The sequence below is a fragment of the Oncorhynchus gorbuscha genome, linkage group LG16, assembly GCF_021184085.1.
Source record: "Oncorhynchus gorbuscha isolate QuinsamMale2020 ecotype Even-year linkage group LG16, OgorEven_v1.0, whole genome shotgun sequence".
In the NCBI taxonomy this organism is placed as follows: Eukaryota; Metazoa; Chordata; class Actinopteri; order Salmoniformes; family Salmonidae; genus Oncorhynchus; species Oncorhynchus gorbuscha.
Window position 1 is genome coordinate 72769634 of NC_060188.1, and position 15293 is coordinate 72784926.

Consider the following 15293-nt stretch of genomic DNA (forward strand, 5'->3'; position numbering starts at 1 on the left):
GCATTGGTGGAAAAGCACCTGTCAGTAAGCATTTCACTGTTAGTCTACACCCGTTGTCTACGAAGCATGTGAAAAATACAATTTGATATGATACCTGGCCTTTGTGTTTTAGTTGGATGTTGATAAGGTGTTCTGAGCATAGTATGAGCTTAACATCTGGCACTGATGATGTATGTGTTATATTGTATAGCACACATATGATCAGGTCATTATAACAAAGACACTAATACTGTAAGGAGATCATTCTAAAGAGTTTGAACTGTCTTATGTCTTAATATGCTTTGTGCCTGTCTGCGGTCCTGTTCTGATATGAGATGTGCATTGTCTAGGTGGGTTGCCCTGGGGACACTCGGGGAGCGGTCACCTGCTGTTTTTGTCTGAGCTTGCATTCTGATGCAGAGGCACCAAGCAACTCTACTTATTAAAATGTAAATTCTCTATGGACTCAGTGGGATCAGACTGGAGGAGGAGAGAGGGGATCTGCTCAAGGGTTTCGGGGATGTGTCAGCTTGTCCTCTTCACTTCCCATGTTAATCACAGACAGACAGGCCCATATGTCTGCTGCCATCGACCTGGAGGAGATGTGTGGAGCGCAAAAAAAGCAATTAGAAGAAAATCTACCTGCTGCTGATTTCTAACTGCAGTTTCTCAGAATGACCCTGATCTTTTAAGATGTGACTGGTCACTTGTTGACTTGGATGTTTATGAAGGAATTTGAAGGCCCATGTCGTGGCCATGGCAGTGGTAATGAACAGTGATGCATTTGGTCAATTATTTTACTTACCACACATCTGCCGGGCACATGCTCATCATGTTCTGAAGAAGAATGGGTGATCACACAATCAAATAGGGGGAGTTTGTTGTGGAGTTTTGGTTTTTATAGCTTTTTGAAACACTGGGTCAAATATCATCATTACAACTTCTCTCTTTGCACTTGTCAACAACTACTGCTATTATTTCTGATTGGCAATAACACAAGGACTCTTATAAAGGCACTGAAGCTTTCTGAGCGGCAATTGCGCACGACAACATTTGTACAAGAGCAGCAGTGGAGGGCATATTATTGTTTATTTCCAAATCTAGGCACACCATTTTTCATCCTTAACAACATGGACCTTTGAGCCACAGCAATTTGAGGTGGAATGAAATGGTCAGTGGTCACAAAACGATTTTGTTCTCTAATGGCCCTGCGTTTATAATAATCTTACGCTGAAATGACTCCTGGAAGATGAGCTCTGTAGATTGAAAGGAGCATTTCACCAATGCAGTAGTGTTGGTCAGACATTTGATTCATCCATCTGTTGATCTTACAAAGTTGGTGACATTTAAGCATTGATACAAACATAGTTATGGATTTAGCACAGAATAACAGGTGTAGGACTAAGCCCTTTATAATGAACTGGTGTGTTGTGTTCCACTGAGCATAGAGTGACGGTAGCAGAATGGGACTGTAATTACTGTAGGGTCCTCCAGCTCACTGTTGAGCATGGGCTGCTCTACACTACACTCAGTCTCACTGCTGCCTCCCCTCTCATCATGACGGACCTCTAAGTGGCCCTGCATGCTGCTGTTTGATTACATTCACAGGGTTGGTTGGCTACGCCATGTTCTCCAGTTGAGAGACGGACATCACTCTCAAGGTTGAGCATTTGGTTGGTTTTTAGTGTAACCTAAGTTCTACATTTTGTCTGTGTAACCTTGTTTTGCTCAATAAAACACTTATGTATTAAATGCCCATAACCCGTATTTAACTGAAAGGCACAATAATGATGGTTCTGTCTGGCACCCACTGACCCCTGTTGGTCTGTCCCAGTCATGAGTTTGCCCAGGCTGTACAGGTAGCCGGAGGGAAGGCCAGTGCAGTCCCATGGACGATGAAGCTGATATGAAAATGTAAATGCAGGTTTGAGCGTTCTTCCTCTCTTCTTGCTTCAGTTGTTAGTGGGGCTCCTGTGGTCTTGGCAGTCAACAGCAGTGCACCTGGATCTGCATTTCAATTGAGACCCCCTCAATAGGAAGTGCATGGACACCCATGGAGCCCTGGCCTCTGTGACACAGCTATGTCTCACTACGGCCAACAGAGATACAAATGTCAGTGTCACACATCAGAGAGTTCATTTTCAGCACAGGGGAGAACATAGGCTTACTGTTTCTGATGAAAACACCAAGCTCGTCATTTTGTAAGTTTTTCAATCCATAACTATTTTCAGTGCCTGTGTACTGTCCACAATGGTTATTTGTTGCAACAGGGTCATAGTAATTGTTTCTATGGGCATAAACTCAGCAAAAAAATAAATGTCCCTTTTTCAGGACCCTATCTTTCAAAGATAATTTGTAAAAATCCAAATATCTTCACAGATCTTCATTGTAAAGGGTTTAAACACTGTTTCCCATGCTTGTTCAATGAACCATAAACAATTAATGAACATGCACCTCTGGAACGGTCGTTAAGACACTAACAGCTTACAGACAGTAGGCAATTAAGGTCACAGTTATGAAAACGTAGGACACTAAAGAGGCCTTTCTACTGACTGAAAAACACCAAAAGAAAGATGCCCAGGCTAACTTCTCATATGCATGCACGTTCCATAGGCATGCTACAAGGAGGCTTGAGGACTGCAGATGTGGCCAGGGCAATAAATTGCAATGTCCGTACTGTGAGACGCCTAAGACAGCGCTACAGGGAGACAGGACAGACAGCTGATCGTCCTTGCAGTGGCAGAACATGTGTAACAACACCTGCACAGGATCGGTACATCCGAACATCACACCTGTGGGACAGGTACAGGATGGCAACAACAACTGCCTGAGTTACACCAGGAACACACAATCCCTCCATCAGTGCTCAGACTGTCCGCAATAGGCTGAGAGAGGCTGAACTGACGGCTTGTAGGCCAGTTGTAAGGCAGGTCCTCACCAGACGTCACCGGCAACAACGTCGCTTATGGGCACAAACCCACCGTTGCTGGACCAGACAGGACTAGCAAAAAGTGCTCTTCACTGACGAGGGGTGATGGTCGGATTGATGGTCGGATTTACGTTTATCGTCGAATAAATGAGCGTTACACCAAGGCCTGTACTCTGGAGCGGGATCGATTTGGAGGTGGAGGGTCCGTCATGGTCTGGGGCAGTGGGTCACAGCATCATCGGACTGAGCTTCTTGTAATTGCATGCAATCTCAAGGCTGTGCGTTACAGGGAAGACATGTCAGGGATCTCAATCCCATTGAGCACGTCTGTGACCTGTTGGATCAGGAAGGTGAGGGCTAGGGCCATTCCCCCAAGAAATGTCCGGGAACTTGCAGGTGCGTTGGTGGAAGATTGGGGTAACATCTCACAGCAAGAACTGGCAAATCTGGTCCAGTTCATGAGGAGGAGATGCACTGCAGTACTTAATGCAACTGGTGGCCACACCAGATACTGACTGTTACTTTTGAGTTTGACCCCTCCTTTGTTCAGGGACACATTATTCCATTTCTGTTATTCACATGTCTGCGGAACTTGTTCAGTTTATGTCTCAGTTGTTGAATCTTGTTATGTTCCTACAAATATTTACACGTTAGTTTGCTGACGTGTAAACACAGTTGACAGCGAGAGGACGTTTCTTTTTTTGCCCGAGTTTTGTTATTTTTCTTTCTTAACCCTGTTCCATATTCCTGTGACCCATATGATTTAGTAAACATCTCGTCTTTACTGTAGTTTGGTATGTGTTGCTACATTTGTAGTGTCTTACGCGTTAGGCTACCTATCCCCACCAGGCTCACCCTAACAGATGGAGACAGCCTCTTTAATTCTGAGTCCAGCCCCACCATTCTCAGATAAGGGTGTCACCAGGCTCACCCTAACAGATGGAGACAGCCTCTGTAATTCTGAGTCCAGCCCCACCATTCTCAGATAAGGGTGTCACCAGGCTCACCCTAACAGATGGAGACAGCCTCTGTAATTCTGAGTCCAGCCCCACCATTCTCAGATAAGGGTGTCACCAGGCTCACCCTAACAGATGGAGACAGCCTCTGTAATTCTGAGTCCAGCCCCACCATTCTCAGATAAGGGTGTCACCAGGCTCACCCTAACAGATGGAGACAGCCTCTGTAATTCTGAGTCCAGCCCCACCATTCTCAGATAAGGGTGTCACTTTCACCTAGGCTGATTGCCACTTTCTCTCTGTGTCGCTGGGGAGTTCAATACAAGGTGGAAAAGGTCATGAGCCAGTTTTTATCCCTGCTTCTCCCTCTTTCAAATGACTTGTCTGCCTCTGAGGAGAATGAGAAGGGACAGCGGGGATAATCCCCTGGATGCTGGAGAGGAATGTCAAAGAGGGAGTGGCACAAGGAGAGAGGAGCAGGGGGAGTGGCTGAGTACAAATAGATGAGTCTTGAACAAGTGATAATGAATTATTGGGAGCACAGTGGAAGGGATGTGAGAAGAACAGAGGTAGAGGAGATTGCTGAAGGAATGGACAAAGAGGGGAATAGGGGAGAGGAAGGACAACATCAAGAGTCTTGTCTGCATTGGTGTCTGTGTCCAAAGCCCCCAAGGCCAATAGGGAAGACATCATTTGAACATATATATATATATCCAAGACCGATCACTTTTAGGCTATCTTTGAATTGTATGTTTCTGTATGTCAGTGAGAACAGGTAGAGTGAGAGCCAGCAGGTGGTGCTCTCTGTCAGTACTCCAGGGTGATGAAGGACTCCTCGACACTTAATCCAGCTCCATGCACCAGTGACTGGCTGCTTAGTGGGCGTTATGGAACGGGAAAGTTCACAATTAAACTAAAACGGGCTCCACTCGCAATCCAACGGAGACCACGACAGGACAATTAACCCGCTAATACAGTAGGCCATTAGACCTCCCTCTCTGTGCCGGGAGCCCCAGGGCATGGGCCTGGCATGGCACTGGGGGATATTAGAAGAGATGGTTTAATGTAATGACCCATTCTATGATTTTTAGTGCAGATAATGATTTATAGTGCTGTGTAAGTTTCTACAGTATGTATCTCATGCTCCAGCTTTACTCCTCAGTGCAGTGAAGTCTGTGTCCTTGAAACGCTTCCATCTCTTTGTTCTATCCAGTGTGGTTCCACCGTAAACAGTGGGTTTTAATGGACTGATATTTGAATGCCTGTATAGACATTTGTAGCACAAATGATTTTATACTGATGAATCAATGGGCCAATATCTTGGCTTGAAGACCAGTGTAGGTACACATCAGGAGCGTTCGCCGTAGTTACTGTGAGAGAATATGAGAGAATTTTCTTAATACATTTTGCTCAGCCATTCCCCTCCATTGATCTCACCCTATGGTGGCTTAGGTAGGCTATGTGGCCTCCTTTTTTTCCTCACTCAACTAGTTGCGAGAATAAATATTTACTATCTGTCTGTTTTCCACCTGCGCTGCATGTGAGATTTAACTCTGTTTGATCAGCTCTGACGGTTCAGCCAGGGGCTTCTTCCATTTTCTGCTTTTGTGTTTTTAGCTGAGATTGACAAGCCGTTCTCTCTCTCCCGCCCCGGAGCGGAGCGCAGCCCTGTCCTATTCATCTGTTTAATATGCCAGGGAAACAGTGGAGCGGGAGAACTGGCAGCTCGCTAATGGAATCTGGGCAGGTTAGAGTGGCCTTGCATATCAGACAACGCAGCGGCACAAGGTGGAGGCCAAATGAATGGCTTGCTGTGCACCGGTGTCGCATCGCCCTGGGAGACGGAGGGGGTCACGTCTCTCTCATCACCCTGCATTGTGACCCTCACACTGGTGACCTTTCCGCAGAAAGACTTCCACACCCCTCCATTCTGAATGAGAGTTACCTCCATTCTGTAGCAGTTTGGGGTACAGACTGGATCACTGTCTACCTGTCTGGATTGGCTAGTTTGTCTGAAAACATGGGTAAACATATTTCTGAGCTCAGGAGTGCACCCCCCCCCCCCCCCGCCACCACCCCCCCTCCCCAGTACCATTTGCCTTAAGGATGAAGTAATGCAATAACATGCTATAAATCAAATCCATCTGCTACAGTTATAAACGTCAGTCCTCTTTGCCTGTCCTATACATTGAGCATTGCATCTCCATCTCCTTTTCAAGGCCATTTACAGCTGTATGTAATTTGCAGTGAAGTCTCAATATGATTTCATAAATGCCAGCGGATGAACAGATGATGCCTGGCCGTTTTGGTTGCAGCAGGCTGTAGGATGCTCTCACTCGGTTCTAGCCATATAATTAGTAGTCACCAGTACCATAGGCTCATCGAGGTGTTTGAAGAGTAGGGTATAGACATACCCCCTCCCTACCAGGAACCAGTCCTACTGCCCTCATACATTTTACATGGCAATGTTTTAGTTCATTATTGGTAGTGAGTTATTAGCCAATTTGCTCTGTGACATTCACAGTCACTTTGACTCAGCTGTCAGAAATGAGCTGAATGCAGTGTGTTATAGATGGTGACCAGGAGGATGGGAGAGGTAGGATTTACAGTTAAACCCAGGTGTTGGAGCTGTGCATTGTCCCCCAATTAATCAATTTAATACCAGTACAATACTAATTTAAGGTGTTACATATTGTTATAAAGGTGTTTAGTTTTTTTACTGAGACCTGTGTAGCTCAGTTGGTAGAGCATGGCGCTTGTAACGCCAGGGTAGTGGGTTCGATCCCCGGGACCACCCATACGTAGAATGTATGCACGCATGACTGTAAGTCGCTTTGGATAAAAGCGTCTGCTAAATGGCATATATTATTATTATTATATTACTTTATATTCTCAAGGCCCAGTGTGTGTAGCTTCCATTGGATTTAGTGATTTTCAACCTCCCTGTTCTAATTTTGCATTTAAGTCTACTGTACAATATATGAATTGTCATCAGATAAATTCCAAGAAGCCAAATAAGTTAATTATTTATCATCACTTTCATTGTATTTATTTTCATTTTTTCCCATGTCAGTCCGATTTCTGCTGTGAAATCAGGAATTTTAGGGTTTGTCTCCCCCTGTCCTCTCCTCTCCTCCTTCCCTCCATTACTCTCTGACCCTGTGCCAGGGACATCCATCCTCCAATGTTCATATGTGTAGCTCACGCGGCGGGAGGCTGTGCTGACGCCTTTCGAGGCAGGCAGTCATATCATTCCACACCAACGAGGAGGGGCTCACTCTAGTTGTTGAAAATTGCAGCCTCAGAAATTAATTTGGCACAAAACAAAGAGTGAACCCAGGCAGCACTCTAGTTCCTCTGGCGCGTGTGTGCGCGCGAACGTGTGTGTGTGTGTGCGCGTGTGTGTGTGTGTGTGTGTGTGTGTGTGTGTGTGTGTGTGTGTGTGTGTGTGTGTGTGTGTGTGTGTGTGTGTGTGTGTGTGTGTGTGTGTGTGTGTGTGTGTGTGTGTGTGTGTGTGTGTGTGTGTGTGTGTGTGTGTGTGTGTGTGTGTGGAGACACTGGTTTCTCACTCTCCATGGTCTACAGGGGGCCAGGGCTTCCCTAATGCCTCAAATAGCTGAGACACATGTAAACAAATGCCCTCTTAAATGAGCTCCTGGTCTCTGAGCCAGGCCTACCACTGGCACGGGTAATCCCACTGCTTTTTCATCACTTCTCCTCATCTGCATGGCACACAGCAATATACTGAACAAAACCATAAACGCAACATGCAACATTTTCAATGATTTTACTGAGTTACATTTCATATAAGGAAAAGTAAATTGAAATAAATGAATTAGGCCCTAATCCATGGATTTCACATGACTGGGCAGGGGCGCAGCCATGGGTGGGTCTGGGAGGGTATAGGCCCACCCACTGGGGAGCCAGGCCCAGCCAATCAGAATGGGTTTTTCCCCATAAGAGGGATTTATTGTGTTTTCTTGGCAAAGGAAAAATGCTCACTAACAAGGATGTAAACAAATGTGTGCCCCAAAATGTGAGAGAAATAAGCTTTTTGTGCGTACAGAACATTTCTGTGATGTTTTATTTCGGCTCATGAAACATGGAGCCAACACTTTACATGTTGCGTTTATATTTTTGTTCAGTACAGATGAAGCGAGGCATGCAGAGCAGAGAGGACATACCTACCTCATAGCTTTTTATTACCCTATTATTAATTGGGCAGGTTTGAATTGTAAATTATTTTTGTCTGGAAGGAGAAGGTGCTGGTTTTATTAGAGGGACCACACTCTGGAGTTATTCGGAAAAAGCACTTCTTCATTAAAGCAGAATTTTGTGTACACAGTTTTTATCCAGTGTAATGTTACCACTAGTCTCTCAGTGTTTTATCCTCGTTGCTAGGTTGCCAGCCTTAATGAAATGACCATGATCCAGCATGTGCTGTCCTGTACATGGACTAGAATGATCAGTTGTCTGAGCATTTAGCCACACTCATGCAAAATGTCTCAAGTAAGAAGTCCAGTAAATTATTATTTTGCACATTATCAAAGTATGGTGTAGGCCTAAAGAATTGCTCAACATGTGTGGCTTAAAAGGGAAGGGTGAGAGGAGCAATGGTGTCGGTCTGTGTGAGAGAGAAGGAGAGACAGTGTCTTTTTCACAGGGGGCTTGGAGTCGGGTGTGAGGAATTGGGGGGGAGGGGACGGTTGGTGGTCGGTGGGGAGTGGATGAGCCAGGCAGATGATAATGCAGCATGACACCTCTGAAATGAGACCCTGGTTGCCATGACAAAGAGGCAGGAGGGGACAGTCTCTCAAGAGGCTGAAATAAAAGAAGCTGTAAATGATGTTTGATCAGTATTTAGATCATGTAGCTGCTCAGGACAGACCTTTTGTCAGCTGCTTGCACGCCCGTGCTTCTACAATTGTTTTCCACTAGACTGACTAACTCTCGTCTTTATTTATCATATTCTCTTTCCCCCCATATTTCTCTTCTCCATCCACTCTCTTAGTTCACCCGCTTAATTTCCAAATGGACATAATAAACAATATGTGCATATTGCTAGACTTAAATCCCCATAGCAAGAGCTTTATCAATATTCACACTTTATATAAATTAATGTCAGTTTTCTTCACTTTTATGTCTATTTCCTTCTCTCTAATTTTCCTTTCCTCTCTTTCCCTCTCTTTCTCTCTCTCATGGTGCATGACCACCCGTTTCAGAGAAAACAGACACACCAGTAATAGGGGAAGGTGGGGTAAGTGGAGAATGTGTTTTATATTCAGTGTCACTCCATCAAGGGAAATATTGTGTTCTTTCTAGCAAAGATATCTCCATATATTTCAGGATGTTGTGTATCCCTAGAAATAATCTGAATTCATTTAAACCTTACAGTTTTGTAAAACATTGCTTATCCCCAAAAAAGTGGTCTCTTGGCACAACTTACCCCAGGTATGGAGTAAGTTTAGCTGTGGGACAGGGTAAGTTAAGCCACCTACACAGTTCTGTACTGAATGAAATATTACCACTACATTTTTAAAAGCATGCCTATCTTTATTTCCCAAACACGATTCAACACCATCCCAATCACCTTTTTGTCTTTTAATAATGTTAACCATCTTTACACCTAACAAACAGTTTGTACTTGTACTTAAAAAAACACTTTTAACATAGGTCAAACCCTGTTGTTACTTCATATCCCAGTGATAATGCCTTGCATTACACCTGAGAAGAAAACCCTTAAATTTGCTCAACTTGCCATGGGCTCAACCATTAGCACAATTTACCCCATGGTTATTGGCTGAACATACCCCAAGGCAAAATGTTCACCATATTAGCCCACACAGCTACAAGGATGCACTTTCATGCTATGTTTAGGACCTCATATTGAAGCTTATAGAGACTCCAACTGATGTATAGAACAATGATCTACTTTAGTTTAGACACTAGCATCATGAAACCGCTAACACAATACATGAATTGGTTGTGTTTAAAATATTTTTTGGGGACCCAACTTAATACCACTTTTTCCCATGTGATTTCTTCTTCTTCTTCTTCTTTCACAGACTCCATTAAATATTTTGTGTATGCTTTCCTAGAAACAGGGGTGGTTCAAGTTACCCCTTTGGCTCATCTTACCCCACTCTCCCCTACTGGTATGTTGCCTCAATGCTGTTTTTATTGTAACTTCCCTATACAGTACATCAAGGTCCATGATTATGCACACAGCTGTATTCCATCCAGACAACCCAATGATCAGTCATTCCAACTCTATGGTCATTGTCTTGGAGTGTATGGGGGATCAATGTGGTGCAAGTCAACCATGCATCATGCCCAATCCATTCTATATTCTATATGCTCATGGGATGTTCTGTTGTTAGCCGTTCTGTTTACTCAGGGCTTAGCAGCAGGGAAGAATCTGATCTGTGTGGCACGTTTGTAAATATAAGAGAAAATCCCGATCTCTCTGCCACAGTCCTATTTGCTCATGCACCCGAGCATGTTAAGTAGGCTTTATTCTAGCTTTTTGTCAAGCACCCACCTCCATACACAAAACATATGGAGCCCTTTTAGGTTGTGCACCCTCAGAATGTATTTCATTGTATTAAACACTGAAGACTTGCCTGCGGACACACGTTCATGTTTTCAAGATATTTTCTCCCGCTGTCTGAGTGACTATCCCTTGTCCAAGTTTACATTTATAGGGGTGATGAGTTTCCTTCGAAATGGGAATTGAAATTGAAAATGGGGTCAGGTGTAAGAACAGTGAGAAGCTTATTAACTGAATCATGTTTGGAGTATCACACTGTTATTTGGCAGGAGGGAAAGCAGCATGCTGGAAACATATGCTGATCATCACGAGTGAATGCAGTATGTATCATCATTGCTTGATTCAGAATGGAAAATAAATGATGATGTGATGATGGATATCTTTTTTCTTCTGGACCAACAGCTTCCCCAGTCCATTTCTGCTGCTGCTTTCCCACTTCTGTTTTCTTCTGGACCAACAGCTTCCCCAGTCCATTTCTGCTGCTGCTTTCCCACTTCTGTTTTCTTCTGGACCAACAGCTTCCCCAGTCCATTTCTGCTGCTGCTTTCCCACTTCTGTTTTCTTCTGGACCAACAGCTTCCCCAGTCCATTTCTGCTGTTGCTTTCCCACTTCTGTTTTCTTCTGGACCAACAGCTTCCAACAGCTTCCCCAGTCCATTTCTGCTGTTGCTTTCCCACTTCTGTTTTCTTCTGGACCAACAGCTTCCCCAGTCCATTTCTGCTGCTGCTTTACCACTTCTGTTTTCTTCTGGACCAACAGCTTCCCCAGTCCATTTCTGCTGTTGCTTTCCCACTTCTGTTTTCTTCTGGACCAACAGCTTCCCCAGTCCATTTCTGCTGCTGCTTTCCCACTTCTGTTTTCTTCTGGACCAACAGCTTCCCCAGTCCATTTCTGCTGCTGCTTTCCCACTTCTGTTTTCTTCTGGACCAACAGCTTCCCCAGTCCATTTCTGCTGCTGCTTTCCCACTTCTGTTTTCTTCTGGACCAACAGCTTCCCCAGTCCATTTCTGCTGCTGCTTTCCCACTTCTGTTTTCTTCTGGACCAACAGCTTCCCCAGTCCATTTCTGCTGTTGCTTTCCCACTTCTGTTTTCTTCTGGACCAACAGCTTCCCCAGTCCGTTTCTGCTGCTGCTTTACCACTTCTGTTTTCTTCTGGACCAACAGCTTCCCCAGTCCATTTCTGCTGCTGCTTTACCACTTCTGTTTTCTTCTGGACCAACAGCTTCCCCAGTCCGTTTCTGCTGCTGCTTTACCACTTCTGTTTTCTTCTGGACCAACAGCTTCCCCAGTCCGTTTCTGCTGCTGCTTTCCCACTTCTGTTTTCTTCTGGACCAACAGCTTCCCCAGTCCATTTCTGCTGCTGCTTTACCACTTCTGTTTTCTTCTGGACCAACAGCTTCCCCAGTCCATTTCTGCTGCTGCTTTCCCACTTCTGTTTTCTTCTGGACCAACAGCTTCCCCAGTCCATTTCTGCTGTTGCTTTCCCACTTCTGTTTTCTTCTGGACCAACAGCTTCCCCAGTCCGTTTCTGCTGCTGCTTTCCCACTTCTGTTTTCTTCTGGACCAACAGCTTCCCCAGTTCGTTTCTGCTGCTGCTTTCCCACTTCTGTTTTCTTCTGGACCAACAGCTTCCCACTTTCTGTTTTCTTCTGGACCAACAGCTTCCCCAGTCCGTTTCTGCTGCTGCTTTACCACTTCTGTTTTCTTCTGGACCAACAGCTTCCCCAGTCCGTTTCTGCTGCTGCTTTCCCACTTCTGTTTTCTTCTGGACCAACAGCTTCCCCAGTCCATTTCTGCTGCTGCTTTACCACTTCTGTTTTCTTCTGGACCAACAGCTTCCCCAGTCCGTTTCTGCTGCTGCTTTCCCACTTCTGTTTTCTTCTGGACCAACAGCTTCCCCAGTCCATTTCTGCTGCTGCTTTACCACTTCTGTTTTCTTCTGGACCAACAGCTTCCCCAGTCCATTTCTGCTGCTGCTTTCCCACTTCTGTTTTCTTCTGGACCAACAGCTTCCCCAGTCCATTTCTGCTGCTGCTTTCCCACTTCTGTTTTCTTCTGGACCAACAGCTTCCCCAGTCCATTTCTGCTGCTGCTTTCCCACTTCTGTTTTCTTCTGGACCAACAGCTTCCCCAGTCCATTTCTGCTGCTTGCATTTTTCTGCCACTTCTGTTTTCTTCTGGACCAACAGCTTCCCCAGTCCATTTCTGCTGCTGCTTTCCCACTTCTGTTTTCTTCTGGACCAACAGCTTCCCCAGTCCATTTCTGCTGCTGCTTTCCCACTTCTGTTTTCTTCTGGACCAACAGCTTCCCCAGTCCATTTCTGCTGCTGCTTTCCCACTTCTGTTTTCTTCTGGACCAACAGCTTCCCCAGTCCATTTCTGCTGCTGCTTTCCCACTTCTGTTTTCTTCTGGACCAACAGCTTCCCCAGTCCGTTTCTGCTGCTGCTTTACCACTTCTGTTTTCTTCTGGACCAACAGCTTCCCCAGTCCATTTCTGCTGCTGCTTTACCACTTCTGTTTTCTTCTGGACCAACAGCTTCCCCAGTCCATTTCTGCTGCTTTACCACTTCTGTTTTCTTCTGGACCAACAGCTTCCCCAGTCCATTTCTGCTGCTGCTTTACCACTTCTGTTTTCTTCTGGACCAACAGCTTCCCCAGTCCATTTCTGCTGCTGCTTTCCCACTTCTGTTTTCTTCTGGACCAACAGCTTCCCCAGTCCATTTCTGCTGCTGCTTTCCCACTTCTGTTTTCTTCTGGACCAACAGCTTCCCCAGTCCATTTCTGCTGCTGCTTTCCCACTTCTGTTTTCTTCTGGACCAACAGCTTCCCCAGTCCGTTTCTGCTGCTGCTTTCCCACTTCTGTTTTCTTCTGGACCAACAGCTTCCCCAGTCCATTTGCTGCTTTCCCACTTCTGTTTTCTTCTGGACCAACAGCTTCCCCAGTCCTGTTTCTGCTGCTGCTTGGACCACTTCTGTTTTCTTTCTGGACCAACAGCTTCCCCATTTCTGCTGCTGCTTTCCCACTTCTGTTTTCTTCTGGACCAACAGCTTCCCCAGTCCGTTTCTGCTGCTGCTTTCCATTTCTGCTGCTGCTTTCCCACTTCTGTTTTCTTCTGGACCAACAGCTTCCCCAGTCCATTTCTGCTGTTGCTTTCCCACTTCTGTTTTCTTCTGGACCAACAGCTTCCCCAGTCCGTTTCTGCTGCTGCTTTACCACTTCTGTTTTCTTCTGGACCAACAGCTTCCCCAGTCCATTTCTGCTGCTGCTTTACCACTTCTGTTTTCTTCTGGACCAACAGCTTCCCCAGTCCGCTGCTTTACCACTTCTGTTTTTTCTGCTGCTGTTTCTTGCTGCCACTTCTGTTTTCTTCTGGACCAACAGCTTCCCCAGTCCGTTTCTGCTGCTGCTTTCCCACTTCTGTTTTCTTCTGGACCAACAGCTTCCCCAGTCCATTTTCTGCTGCTGTTTTCTTTAGCTTCCCCACTTCTGTTTTCTTCTGGACCAACAGCTTCCCCAGTCCATTTCTGCTGCTGCTTTCCCACTTCTGTTTTCTTCTGGACCAACAGCTTCCCCAGTCCATTTCTGCTGCTTGCTTTCCCACTTCTGTTTTCTTCTGGACCAACAGCTTCCCCAGTCCATTTCTGCTGCTGCTTTCCCACTTCTGTTTTCTTCTGGACCAACAGCTTCCCCAGTCCATTTCTGCTGCTGCTTTCCCACTTCTGTTTTCTTCTGGACCAACAGCTTCCCCAGTCCGTTTCTGCTGCTGCTTTACCACTTCTGTTGTTTTCTTCTGGACCAACAGCTTCCCCAGTCCATTTCTGCTGCTGCTTTACCACTTCTGTTTTCTTCTGGACCAACAGCTTCCCCAGTCCATTTCTGCTGCTGCTTTCCCACTTCTGTTTTCTTCTGGACCAACAGCTTGGACCAACCCCAGTCCATTTCTGCTGCTGCTTTCCCACTTCTGTTTTCTTCTGGACCAACAGCTTCCCCAGTCCATTTCTGCTGCTGCTTTCCCACTTCTGTTTTCTTCTGGACCAACAGCTTCCCCAGTCCATTTCTGCTGCTGCTTTCCCACTTCTGTTTTCTTCTGGACCAACAGCTTCCCCAGTCCATTTCTGCTGCTGCTTTCCCACTTCTGTTTTCTTCTGGACCAACAGCTTCCCCAGTCCATTTCTGCTGCTGCTGCTTTCCCACTTCTGTTTTCTTCTGGACCAACAGCTTCCCCAGTCCGTTTCTGCTGCTGCTTTACCACTTCTGTTTTCTTCTGGACCAACAGCTTCCCCAGTCCATTTCTGCTGCTGCTTTACCACTTCTGTTTTCTTCTGGACCAACAGCTTCCCCAGTCCGTTTCTGCTGCTGCTTTCCCACTTCTGTTTTCTTCTGGACCAACAGCTTCCCCAGTCCGTTTCTGCTGCTTTCCCACTTCTGTTTTCTTCTGGACCAACAGCTTCCCCAGCTTCCAGTCCATTTCTGCTGCTGCTTTCCACCACTTTCTGTTTTCTTCTGGACCAACAGCTTCCCCAGTCCATTTCTGCTGCTGCTTTACCACTTCTGTTTTCTTCTGGACCAACAGCTTCCCCAGTCCGTTTCTGCTGCTGCTTTCCCACTTCTGTTTTCTTCTGGACCAACAGCTTCCCCAGTCCATTTCTGCTGCTGCTTTACCACTTCTGTTTTCTTCTGGACCAACAGCTTCCCCAGTCCGTTTCTGCTCCATTTCTGCTGCTGCTTTCCCACTTCTGTTTTCTTCTGGACCAACAGCTTCCCCAGTCCATTTCTGCTGCTGCTTTCCCACTTCTGTTTTCTTCTGGACCAACAGCTTCCCCAGTCCATTTCTGCTGCTGCTTTACCACTTCTGTTTTCTTCTGGACCAACAGC